Below are 13,574 nucleotides of genomic sequence, written 5' to 3'. Positions count from 1 at the left end.
AACTGGTTAAACTCCGCCCAGTCAAGTGAAATAAATCAAGCAATACACTTGTATTTTGCTTCGTACACCGAAAATTGAACCACACATGTAAAAATATCTCAGCTTCAATACGAGCTATTAAACATGTCTAAGCTTACGATATAAGCAGTGGAATTGATTATTAGGTCGGCCAACATGACCGGTTACAATGAGACATTGAAACGTGTATATAGTTATCAAAGGTACTAGAATTATAATTTAATACGCCAGACTGGCGTTTCGTCTACATAAGACTCATCAGTGACGCTCAGATCAAAATAGTTATAAAGCCAAACAAGTACAAAATTGAGGAGCATTGAGGACCAAATATTCCAAAAAGTTGTGCCAAATACGGCTAAGGTGATATATTCCTAGAAATAAGAAAATCCTTAATTTTTCGAAAAATTCAAAGTTTTGTTACAGGACATTTTAAAAGAAAAATGACCAGCTAATTGATATTCATGTCAACACCAAAGTGCTGACTACTGGGCTGGCGATACCCCAAGAAAATCCTTAGTATAACAACTTAAACTACATAACTATGGAAATTACCTGATTAGAACATATACTCGGTAACGTCAATGTTCAAGAGGATGCAACTGTTACAATAATTTATTATTTACATATAACTTTAAAATCCAAAACAGGCATTTCATCGGATGAAATGTGTTTCAAAAAACCACATTATAGCATAAGAATGAAAACAAATTACCTCTTTTTTTTACCTTTGTTTGGAAAATACTAAAACAATTGAATTTTATTTCAAACAGTTTGCAATATACGAGTCACCTTGCTTTTACTTTATATTTTCTAACGGATAAAAGAATATGTGAAGTAGTGGGGATTTTCGAATAAAAAGAAAGAAGTACAATGCCGTACTAGGAAATAACTTGCCAAAGGTTTTGTAACGCTTCAAAAAGAGGACCGAAAGATACCAGAGGAACATTCAAACTAATAAATTGAAAACAAGAATGTGTCCTAAGTACACGGATGCCCTATCCTCACTATCATTTTCTATGTTCAGTGGACCGTGAAAATGGGATAAAATCATTTGGCATTAAAATAATAAAGATCATATCATAGGGAACATGTTTACTAAGTTTCAAGTTGATCGGACTTCAACTTCACCAAAACTACCTCGACTAAAAACTTTAACCAAAACTTTAACCTGAAACGGGACAGACGAACGAACCAACGAACGGACGAACAGACGGACTGACGCACAGACCAGAAAACATAATGCCCATAAATGGGGCATAATAAACTGACAATGACATGGCTAAAAATAAAACCAGACAACCAATAGGTCACAAAACACAACATAGAAAAATAAAGACTAAAACTCGAACCCCACCAAAACCTTGGGTGATCTCAGGTGGTCCGCAAAGGTAATCAGATCCTGCTCTACATGAGGCACTCATCGGGTTGCTCATGTTATTACAAACCCGGTAATAAGTCATTTTCGGTAGGTCATATTCGTGAAATGGAACGGATTGTAGATACAGCATAAGGAACATATCTGCTACATATATATGTTAAACAAATATTCAATAACGGTTAACCAGCTCGTGATGGCGTCCGTACAAATTACGAAGGGATGATTTCAACTTCAACACTTTGAACTCTTGATTAGATAGCTTCCTGTATGCAGCTGTATCCCTTTATCAAGGTAATAATAATAAGAATTACAAGCCCAGTGAATACTGTATCAATTGAGAGATATATACTCAGTATGCAGGCGCTACTTGAAGTTTGCCACATAGAAAATTAAAAGTTTACATTTGGAAAGCTGAAATCATCTCTTTTGTAATAAACTTTTGTTATCATCCGACTCGCATTGTCAATTTCTAAATGTAAGTCTATATATGAGGCATACATGACTCTATCTGTTGTACTCTTAATCACATTACAAGTTCGATGGAATAGATGCTTTAAGCATAAGCACCAAATTTTGAATTATTAGAGAGAGGGATCATCCTCTATATAGCGGAAAGTAAAGTTAAAGGATACTGTAATTTTTTTTTTACTTCTTCTTCAGAAGTTCTTGTATGGAGTCAACCTCATAACATTAAGAACAAGGGAACTTTTGGTTCCCTTGGGAGTGCCGATAGTTTGTGAAAAGCACGTCCTCCAAACGTAACAAATATGTTGTCACTCAAGAAATCAAGCATCTTGATAGTGTCAGTTACAGAATGTATCCCTCCCTAAGACAATATACTTGATGAATTAAAACCACTACCAACTCTTTTAGTTTGTCTTTTAGTTTGGAATGGGAAATATTTGGGTAAATTCAAATCTTTTAATACTATTGCGAATTGAAAGAGTCTGAGATTGTATATAGTATGAAATGTTAAGTATCCAAATCTGATTCACTCGATTTCTAGAATACGCAATTTCACAATAACTTCCAAGCCGGGCTTTGATTGCCGTTAAAATTGATGTTAATAAGTTAGAAAGAGGTTTCGCGCAGCACTTGGAAGAACCAGCAATTTACCATTGTTTGTAGGGACACTTATGGCTTTTAGGTATCCAATACAGTGATTGAAGATCTAGATCTTCATTTTTAGTTGAAATTTCAAAGGGAAATAGGACAGACCTCCTATGAATATACAGGATTTCATCTTTAGTAAGTGTCGTAGGGGTATATGTCGACTTTACAAGTGAATTGTCAATACTTAATTCATTTTCAAACAGTATATGTAATGTTATTTACAAACGATGTTGTTTGGGGCTTTATCTGCGGGGGCAGCATGTGCTTTGTAACATTTGGGTCTCTAACGACTAACGCAGCATAGATATTAATATACCCATTCAGTTTCTTAATTCTTATTTGTATCAACGATCTCACATCCTTAATCCATTTAATTGTATTTCTGTTTTTAAAAAAAACATTATATTCAAAAGCATTTCTTCTTTTTCCCGGTTTGTAATCTGATGGTTTGTAGATAAGTTAATACTGTTTATAATATTTTCAATATTTTTTAAAACCTCATTTTTCCCCAACACAGGAATAGCCTATTACAGATGTGACAAAGCTTATGGAAATTTAGGTTTCCCCTTCTCTTAAAAAAGTAAATGCAGTAGTTCATAACTATTATCATGATTATGCGTCAAGAAGAATTATCTAAGTTAACAAATAAAGAGCTATATAATGAAATGAACCACAAATGAATGAAAAAAAAAATCAAAACTACTGACATATTTTGTCATATTTGAAAAAGTTACAGATTATTACATGGTATTGGCTGTGGTCATTGTTGAATGCCAAAAAATGACATTTTCCGAGAAAAAAAAACAAGTGGGTTAATAAAACATGTTTTTTTTTTAATCTAGCTAGCTTAACGTGTCATTTGTATGATAATACATCCGCTATTAATTATTAAACTTTTAAATTATGTGTCTATGTATCTTTAAATCGAACTCGAACAATGACATTTTATCTGTTCCCTTGATGTTATTAAATGTAAAGATAACTGTTTAATTGTGTATTTTGGATTAAAAGGATTTACATTTATTAGCTGGCAGTAGATACTAGGCCTAACGTATTCATATTTAATAAGAAATATATTTCGCAACATCTCTCCTATTGTATTTGCAATTTGAATTTAATGGTTTAACCTATTGTTAACAATATGACACAAGTATAAATGTCCATGGAAGGAACTCTTTCTATAGAAAAAAATGATTTCATGATTTTATATGGAGAATATATATGATTTAAGAATAATAATAGCACGTCAATAAAAGCTTTTTTTTTTATCATAGATATTTCAATAAATTTACACAGCATTGAAATTTATTAATGATTAACAAATATTAAATAAATTTTGTTTGTTTTCATTGTTTTTTTTCTGAAATGTATATAACTATATGAATATCTAGTATAATTGCTTATGGGAAAACTGACGACAGAAAGACCATAGAAAAGCGATTTTAATAAATACAGAGAACCGTTCCACCTTCATCAATCAGTAGAACACATGCACTTATGTAAAAAATGACTGAAAAATACCTACTAAATACGATGATACAGTACCAAGTAGTTTGTAATAATTGAAAAATGATAAAAAGTGATATTTTTAAAATTTTAACCAATATAAAAGTAAAAGTGTGATACAAGTTCCATGACATCTGTTATTATTTTTTTCATTTATAAGAAGGCAGTAGATATTAATGCATACCTATTAAATAATAAACAGATTTTTTTCTCAATCTATCCTGCTGTACTCTTTATTCAAAGTTAATTATTTAACCTATCACAAACAATGAAATTTCCTCTTTCGTACATGATACATAGTTATTTTTCATTAACCCGTTCGTCGTTTGTCGTTATCTATACATTTCCGGATCTTTATTAGTTACATGGTGTATTAGAAACCTAAAACGATATTTATGGGGTTAGTAAAATCCATAAGGGGTGAGAGCGAAGCACATCGTGTAACGAATTTATCGTACCGACTATAGTATTTTGACGAGCAGCCTATCAAAGTGATCAAGTCTTCAATACTTAGTATTAAGATTCTACTTCCCTTTCTCTTTACAGAAAACAAATGCCAACAATAACAACTCTTTAGCTTTAGATTTATTTTTTTTGAATTTCTTTCAATCGTTCATTACATGCATCAATTTCTTCGTCTGTTGAATCCTTTCAGATTTCTGTTTTTGTTTTGAAAGGGAAGTAACTCCTTACTAACCCGATATGGTTACTAACCCTATATCAAATATACATAGTCATCACGTGTCGCCCTTTAACCAACCATATCGCTATAATAATAAATCTATAGGAGGTAAAATTAATCATATCCTATCACTTTATATATATTGGTAGAGATCGTTGATGAATACATTTATACAAATTGTCAGGTCATACATACAAATATATTGCGTCATGTCTTATAAAAATAATTAAGTTTTATTCCAAACATTCTACATTATGCGAGTCGAACAAATTTAACTCTTTTTCTCCAAATGAACATTTCGTTTTGAGAAATCTTAAAAATACATGCACCATGTGAAAGTTTTTTTTTTTCTCTTTTTTTTGTAACGGGCCAGCGTTTAGTTTATCTCCACATGGACTTTGTGTTTAAGAATATTTGCAATTATTAACCTATGATGTAATTTTGCTCAATATCATGCAATCAAGTGCATAGATTTATTTATATTTCTCCAAGGTATTGATAAGTACAAACGTACACTTATAAATAATTTATCGCAATATGAAAAAAACAAAATTGTCAATACAAGACACTTTTACAAGTTATTCCATTTCATGTTTTATATGCAATGAATATATATTTAATTTATATATATTAACTTTAAGCAAAAACAGCGGAAATTTTGAAATTTTGTAAAATAACGATATTACAAAATTATTAATATTATTATAAACTGTCGTTCCGGATAAATTAATCGAATATAAATGCATAATCCATGGTTTAATGAAAACAAATCAACGGTTTCCGAGAATTATGTCTATGTTCGATGAACATTAATGGAAACAAGTGTCCCCTTATGAATTGTAATGACTGTCGCGTCAAAACTAATGTCTATGTTTCCTGTTTTTTAATGAAGTTTTAATACATTTAAGATAATAATATATATATAATATATCTAAATGGAATATATGTGTGGAATTCTACATGTTAACCATGAATAAATAAAATGTGTTTAAATGTCCTTAGTAATTATTTAATCTATAGAATGATAAAAAAAATTACTCTATCATATAGATATGTTTTTTAAAAATACAGTTAAAAAATATAGTTAACATGATGCGACTATTTCGTCTTTTTAAAAATAAAATGCAGATCTCAAAAGGGTTGAAGAGGGTACAAAACACCTAAGGAATTCAACCTCCCTAAATGTCAATTGAGCGTTTTTATATATAGCTTCCACCAATTTCTACATAAGGAAATGACTGTAACAAGTCGGTAATATAACAGTTATTCACCCGTACCCACGAAAACCACTAATGGTATCCAACGATAAATAATGAATTCACAGTATTTAGGAAATAGCAATGTATTTTTATATATCTATATCGAATATTTTGTTTTCCCTGTTAGATTTCATTTCTCTGGTATTTATTTTCAGACTTTTACTTTGTTTCAATGTCATGGTATTGCTAGGATGAACCTTGGATATCTTTTGAATAGTGTGTAGTTTTTTAAAATCCTCTCTGTTTGCATTTTTCTCATACAAGTCATTAAATTTTCCGGCAATTACAGCTATTGGCATTGCGAGAAGTAACAGACCGGAAACTGCGCACAATGATCCAACAGTACGCCCAAGAGCAGACTTAGGTACCTCATCACCATATCCTACTGTAGTCATAGTTACGACTGACCACCAAAGACCTATCACCATATCTGGAAAGGTCGTTGGATCCCGCAATTCGGCGAAATATATAAGGTTAGCAAACAATAAGACAAAAATCAGAAAAGTAATACTGAGCAAACCCAGTTCTTTTATACTAGCTCTCACCGACATCAATAAGATTCTAAGCGCACTGTACTGTTTCGTAATTCTAAAGAATCTAAGAAGTCGGAAAACTACGAGACAATAACACACAGAATAAAAAATTAACAGTTCGTAATTTTCAAGTAACTTTTCACCAAACGATTGATCAATAATGAAAATAGTCCACATAGCGAAGAACAGTATTATATCAAGAACATTCAACCAGTCTTTAAAGAACTCCTTCTTTCTTGGACAGGATGCAAATCTTAAAATTTGTTCACAAGAAAAGAACATCGTTATGAAGAGGTCCAAATCCTTTAGCCACTTGGGCTGTACAGTTGTTACAAACATGACTTCCTTTGGATTTTCTTTATCTATCCATAGATTTAGTCCATTCAGAGTTACCCAGTAAATCAGTATATCGAGATCGACATGTTTCTGTCGCACATCCGGGTGTGTAGCCAGCATCGGTGTGATGGCAGACAACAGTACTATAAACAGGTAGAAGATGCTAAATATCTGAAAAACAATGCAAATAAACTCATCATACATACCAAGATTGAAATTTTATGTTGACGCCAAACGCGCGTTTCGTCAACAAAAGACTCATCAGTGACGCTCGAATCAAATAATGTTAAAAGGACGAAGTTGAAGATCATTGAGGACCAAAAGTTCCTTAAAGTTTTGCCCAATTTATATTTCCACCTTCACTACATGCCATGATTTTATACGACTAAAAGAATTTGAATATGTAATAGTTGATTAAAGTTTCATTTCGGGAAAACTAAAAATGTAAGGATGATAAAAATTTTGTGACATCTGATGTTTAAAAGATGAACGGAAGATACCAAAGGGACAGTCAAACTCATAAATCGAAAATAAACTGACAACGCCATGACTAAAAATGAAAAAGACAAACAGACAAACAATATTACACATGACACAACATAGAAAACTACAGAATAAACATCACGAACCCCACTAAAAACTAGGAGTGATCTCAGGTGCTCCGGAAGGGTGAGCAGATCCTGCTCCACATGTGGCACCCGTCGTGTTGCTTATGTGATAAAACATCCGGTAAATAGTATAATTCGGTAGGTCACATTCATGAAAGGGAAGGGGATTGTAGTTACGACGTAAGGAACATATCCGATATCATTTGTTAAACGGTTATTCCATAACGGTCAACCAACTCGTGATGGCGTCCGTAAAATTTACGAAGAGATGATTTCAACTTCACCATTTAGAATTTTTGATTAATAGCTTCATTGTGAACAGCAGCTCTCTGTCAAGAAAATCATGATAGGAAATGCAAGCACGGGAATATCGTATCAAGTCGAAGATATATACATGTACCCCGTATAATTCCATTTGTTTCTTACTTTAAAAAAAAAATTATATATCAAAATGAATTTGAGTCCAATTTAGACTTACTTAGCATTGACTGAGCATTCTCAGTTATTAAAAGCTAGTTCAAAGTCAGTTAGATAAGTAAGTAGATAATGTTCTCATCAGACTAAAGTATCAACCAGTACACAGACACCATGCAAATGTCAGGAACCGGTACTCCAGTAGTTAGTTTCTTGTCTGTTATATTTGTTAACTGTTTAATTATAGAATAGGACGTTAGTTTTTTCGTTTAAATTATTTGACATTTTCATGTCGTGGACTTTTCGAATGACTGTACTGTAAGGTCGTTATGATTTTTGAAGGCCGTACGGTTGCCTATGACTTTTCACCACTTTATTCAAACATTATTTCATTTTATTTTTCGTGGATTGTTCAAGCTTAAAAAAAAAAAAACTGACAACGCCATGGATAAAAAATTAAAAGACAAATAGATAAATAATAGTACAGAAAACAACATAGAAAACTAAAGACTAAGTAACACGAACCCCACCAAAACTGGGGTGATCTCATGTGATCCAGAAGGGTAAGTAGATTCTGCTCCACATGTTCTCAAATAACTCACCTTTGCAGCAATCGAAGATGTTGGTTCCTCCAGGAAAAGCCAAATTCTTTGTTTAATACCTGCTAAACACGATACTTTATGAGTTTGATATTCTGCCGTGCGCACAATGAAAGCATTTTTTATATAATTAACAAGATTCTGATCTTTTTCGTATTTGATGTATTTTGGGTAACAACATTCAGATATGTCTGTAACGGGAATTCTCCAGAATTCAAGTTCCTGTTTCCAATTCCACCCACAAATATGGGTAGGAAAGTGAATTACTCCATTTCTGTAAAAGTCTAAAATGGTGTTGAACAATTCTGGATTTCTGTCAAAGAAAAACTGTTTCTTAACATTATTGTAATATTCTGATGTCGTTGTTAGTGATCCCAATAAAGTATCACAATGTCTTTGCAATGTTGACCATTTTGTTTCAAAGAGAGTACCACCAACGTTTATATGAATTTCATCAGACATTTCAGACGGATAAAGCTTAAAAAGATATTACCGGCGGTTTTCCAATATGAAGTCAGTCTTCAACGGAAAGATGTTTGCCCATCCGAGGAAATCATTCTTCAAATGAGCGATCTTTGAAACTGTTATCACTTAGATTTTACTTAGCAATCAGGTTTACAAATGTAATTTCAGGAAATCGATTTCAATGTAAGGCTTTAATTATCATTTACCTAAACTGTAGGTAATAAATAAACAGACGTTGGCATGCTTGCTAATAAAACAACATAATATTAAAGCACTGTATTCAAACAAATGATTTCATATCAATTTTATGTTTTTTAATAATTAAAAAAGACTAAACTAAAAAACGTTTATCGATGAAGTGAAGTGATTAAAAATGAATATATTAATGTACCGATAACATAAAAAAAACTGAGTCTGATTAAATTTAGTATTTGAAATATAAGTACAGTAGCACTATCTCCTTCTGTTCAAATTGGTTAAAAACCTCTTATATTTGAAAATTACAATAGTATATATATATTGTAACGTTTTCGCTCAGTGTTGCTATAGCGTTTTCGTTACCCTGAAGTTAAACTCTGACCCACTGACACAACTAGACAATCCGCCAGACAAACTAATACTCGGCAATAAAGACTGTTTCAAATGACTGCTCCCTAGGGTTAACTCAACCCTGTAATCCAATAGGTATATTAAAAGATGCGTTGATTCAGAAGACAGAAACAAATAATTCGTTTAAAGTTAATGATTAAATGAAGTGTTAATATGGTCAGTTATAGATATGAAACTCAGACAATTTCAATATTGTATCTCTTTTTACATCAGATCAACACAATAAATAACACTTAAATAGAATGTAATCTAGTGAGTACTCTGGTCAAGTTATATATACACATGTATTAAATAAAACAATCTTATTAAGAAGTAATTATAGAAATCTCTATAATTATATAAGTTATGTCAACTTCTCACATGTATAAGTTGCGACTCTGGGTTTTACTGTACTTTTTGTGAATATTCGGCTTCGTAATATATATGTAATGAATCGTTAATATGAACAGTTGCTACACTATTGGTATATCAAGTAAATAATACAAGAATAACTTTAACTCTTACTTTCTCTGAAGAAAAACTATATTTGAATAGCGATTTTAAAACTCGAGACTGCGTCGGTGAGTCTCTGTATAAAATATGGAATATTTTATATTTCTGACTTTTCTGTATTTTTCAGTATATAACTTTTTGTACGTCTTATGATATCTAATCTTTAGAGTCTCTTATAATATAAAATTATAAATCTAGGTTTTACATAAAATAAAACTCTGACAAAATATTTCCTAACCTTTTTAGAAGTGCAAGACTCAAACTGTAAGTTACAGTGAATAAAGGATTTATTATTAGGCTTGTGATTGTAAGCAACCTTTTGCCACGGTAGTCCGATCACGACTAAAGCGCTCAATGGTAGTGCAATATATATACAACAAAAAGACTTAAAAGACTTCATAAAAGCGACTCGAAAGACTCTATTTCAACGTAATATTGCCGTTCACGACAGTGTACTTTGACGGTTTACGGCAAAGCGACTCCAGTAAACATGGCGGACATTTCAAGGAAAAGAGAGACTCTGAGTCTCTAGAAACTTGACCAGGTGAACTAATTCACTCAAGATAATTATATATAGAGATTAAAACAACATAATACAATCATCAATAAATATATAAAGGTAGGTCCAGTATAAGGAAATTCTGTATTTACACTGTACAAAAATAAATAGAAAGGCGACTCAGTTTCAGGTGAGACTTGACGTTATTTTTATCTTTGTTCAAGTTACTGTTCATTACACAATGTGATTAAGTATTAAATATCTAAGATAAATTATTCTAATAAATAGAAACATATTCAAAAGTTTATAAATATCCAATACGGTTTAAACAGAGATTTAACCTGATAAAAAGTGAAAAGGGGGAGGGGACACAAACTGTTTAAAAACGAGGCCGAAATCCATTACAATATATACATTGTTCTATTGACTATTGGTAGAGAGATAAATCGGTTGGGTGTAAATATAAGCTAACTAAATAATTAAGGAAAATATGTTTTGTAGACTGCATGGGAAATTTTCTTGACTTTAACAATGCATACCTAAAAAATCTGAACTATAGCAGTGCTATAACAATTATCATACTATGTGTAAAAGAAGTCATGTGAATATATGATAAGCAGGGATCCAAAAAACACAACTATTCTTTTTAAATTCATAACCCGGATTTGTTTTCTCTCAATCGAGTTATGACTTTCCAACAGCGGTATACTACTGTTGCCTTTATTTACATTTTTTATTTGTATGATTAATTCTTTATCGACTGTTGTTAATGATAATTTCTCGTCAAGATTGCGAAAGTCAAGTTAATTTATTGAACATTGTTTAATCAAAGCACGATATCTTTATGCAAGTTTTACAATTAATTTTCTGTCAAACTGTTGACAAAGATTTTTCCAAATCTTAAATTTAAAAATTACCTCATAAATGAATACTACGATAAAAAGTAAACAAGAATGTATCCCTGGTACACGGATGACCCATCCGCACCATCATTTTCAATGTGCAGTTGACCATGAAAATGGGGTAAATACTCTAAATACTCTGGCATTAGAATTAGAAACATTATATAATAGGGAACATGTGTACTTAGTTTCAAGTTGATTGAACTTCAGCTTCATCAAAAACTACCTCGACCAAACATTTTAATCTGAAGCGGGACAGACGAACAGACGGACGAACGGACGCACAGACCGGAAACATAATGCCCATAAATGGGGCATAAAAACGATAAGAAAGGGGCTAACTTTGAAACTTTTCATAGGCAACAGTAGTATACCGCTGTTCAAAAATCGTAAATTTATGGACAAAAGACAAAATCGGGGAAAACAAACTAAAACTGAGGGAAACGCATTAAATATAAGAGGAGAACAACGACACAACATTCAATTGTAACACACATAGCAATGGACTAAGCATTAGACAAAATCCGATGAGAATAACCAATATAACATCAAAACCAAATACATGAATTTGGGATAGAAAAGTACCGTAACACGTCTTATAGTAATGTGAATTCATACTCAAATATAGGAGAAAACAAACGACACAACGGAAACACAACGTAAAAATGTTACACACACTGAAACGGACTATGATATAACAATGGCCATTTTCCTGACTTGGTACAGGACATTTTTAAAGAAAAAAATGGTGGGTTGAACCTGGTTTTGTGGCATGCCAAACCTCGCACTTTAATGGCATTGTTAAATATAACATTAAAATAACAACATAATAATACAGGACTTCAATACAAATAAATAGGAGAACGTTTTAGGCAAAGAAAAACATGAATAATAGATAACAAAAGGCATCAGGTTTAAAATTCAATACGTCAAAACCGCGCCTCGTCGACACAAGACTTACCAGTGACGCCCAGATATAAAAGGTCGAAAGTCAAAAAAAGGTACAAAGTTGTACAGCTCTGAGGATCAAAAGTTGAAAAAGGTTGTGCCAAATACGGTTAGGGTTTTTTGCTTGTGATAATAACATCCTTATTATTTAGAACAATTTATGCTATTGCAAACAGTAAATTTTATCAAATGAATATAAAAGATTTACCCGATAAAACTGACGTCTTAACTTATTACAGAAAACAAAACCCGAATACATACTACATTGAAGACCAACACAGAAAATAGACACACCCGACTTGGTCCAGGCCTCAACGCAAAAAGTCATAAAATGACGTCACATACGAAGTAGTCAAAAAGCACAATAATTACGTCACGCAGTTATTTGAAATTTCTGAAATAGCACGAAAATGACGTCACATTTGAAAAACTATACCTCAAAAATAAGATAGAAATAGAATTGGTTTAAAATTATACATGTTATAATAGAACTAAATACTGATATTACATTTAAACACAATGCACATTGCAATACTAATTAATAGCGATTAACTATATTATATATATATGTCCGGTTTGTTTTGAATCTAACTACAATCATAAAATATCGCACAGATTACGTTGAACAAAATTAAAAGTAATAAATGAAGGTGGTGATTAATTTTCTTTACCATAACACATGAATATAATAGAAAAGACGTCAACTAATTTGACAAACTCCGATGAAAATTATAAATATAACAAATATAACATCAAACTAAATACATGAATTTGGGATAGATAAGTACCGTAACACGTTTTATAGTAATGCGAATTCACACTCAGCAAAACAGTCACAATTGGGAATAAGTCACGTTCGGTAATTAAAAGATTAGACGACGTAATGACAAACCACAATCTACCAATAACCACCAGAATAGTTCGTATACCTTATTCAAGGTTAATCGCGAAATTTTACATACACGAAAATAACCCTCAATACAGTAGTTTCAAAAATGGAGATATGTGGTATGATATATCTTTTTACATCAAAAGATTTTATTGATTGATGAATTGCATACCTATCTGTGAAGAACGGTTGATGTTTAACTTATAAATACGTTATTGTATTTCATTGTATGTTTATTTTCCCGTGTTTTCCTTTTGTATTTGCGTTGGTATCTTCTTGTTGTTACATTGCTTTTAAATTGATTGTGTCACAGTTGTAAATGAT

Source organism: Mytilus galloprovincialis, chromosome 5 (assembly GCF_965363235.1).
Source record: "Mytilus galloprovincialis chromosome 5, xbMytGall1.hap1.1, whole genome shotgun sequence".
NCBI lineage: Eukaryota > Metazoa > Mollusca > Bivalvia > Mytilida > Mytilidae > Mytilus > Mytilus galloprovincialis.
Note: the sequence above shows the minus strand (reverse complement) of the source record.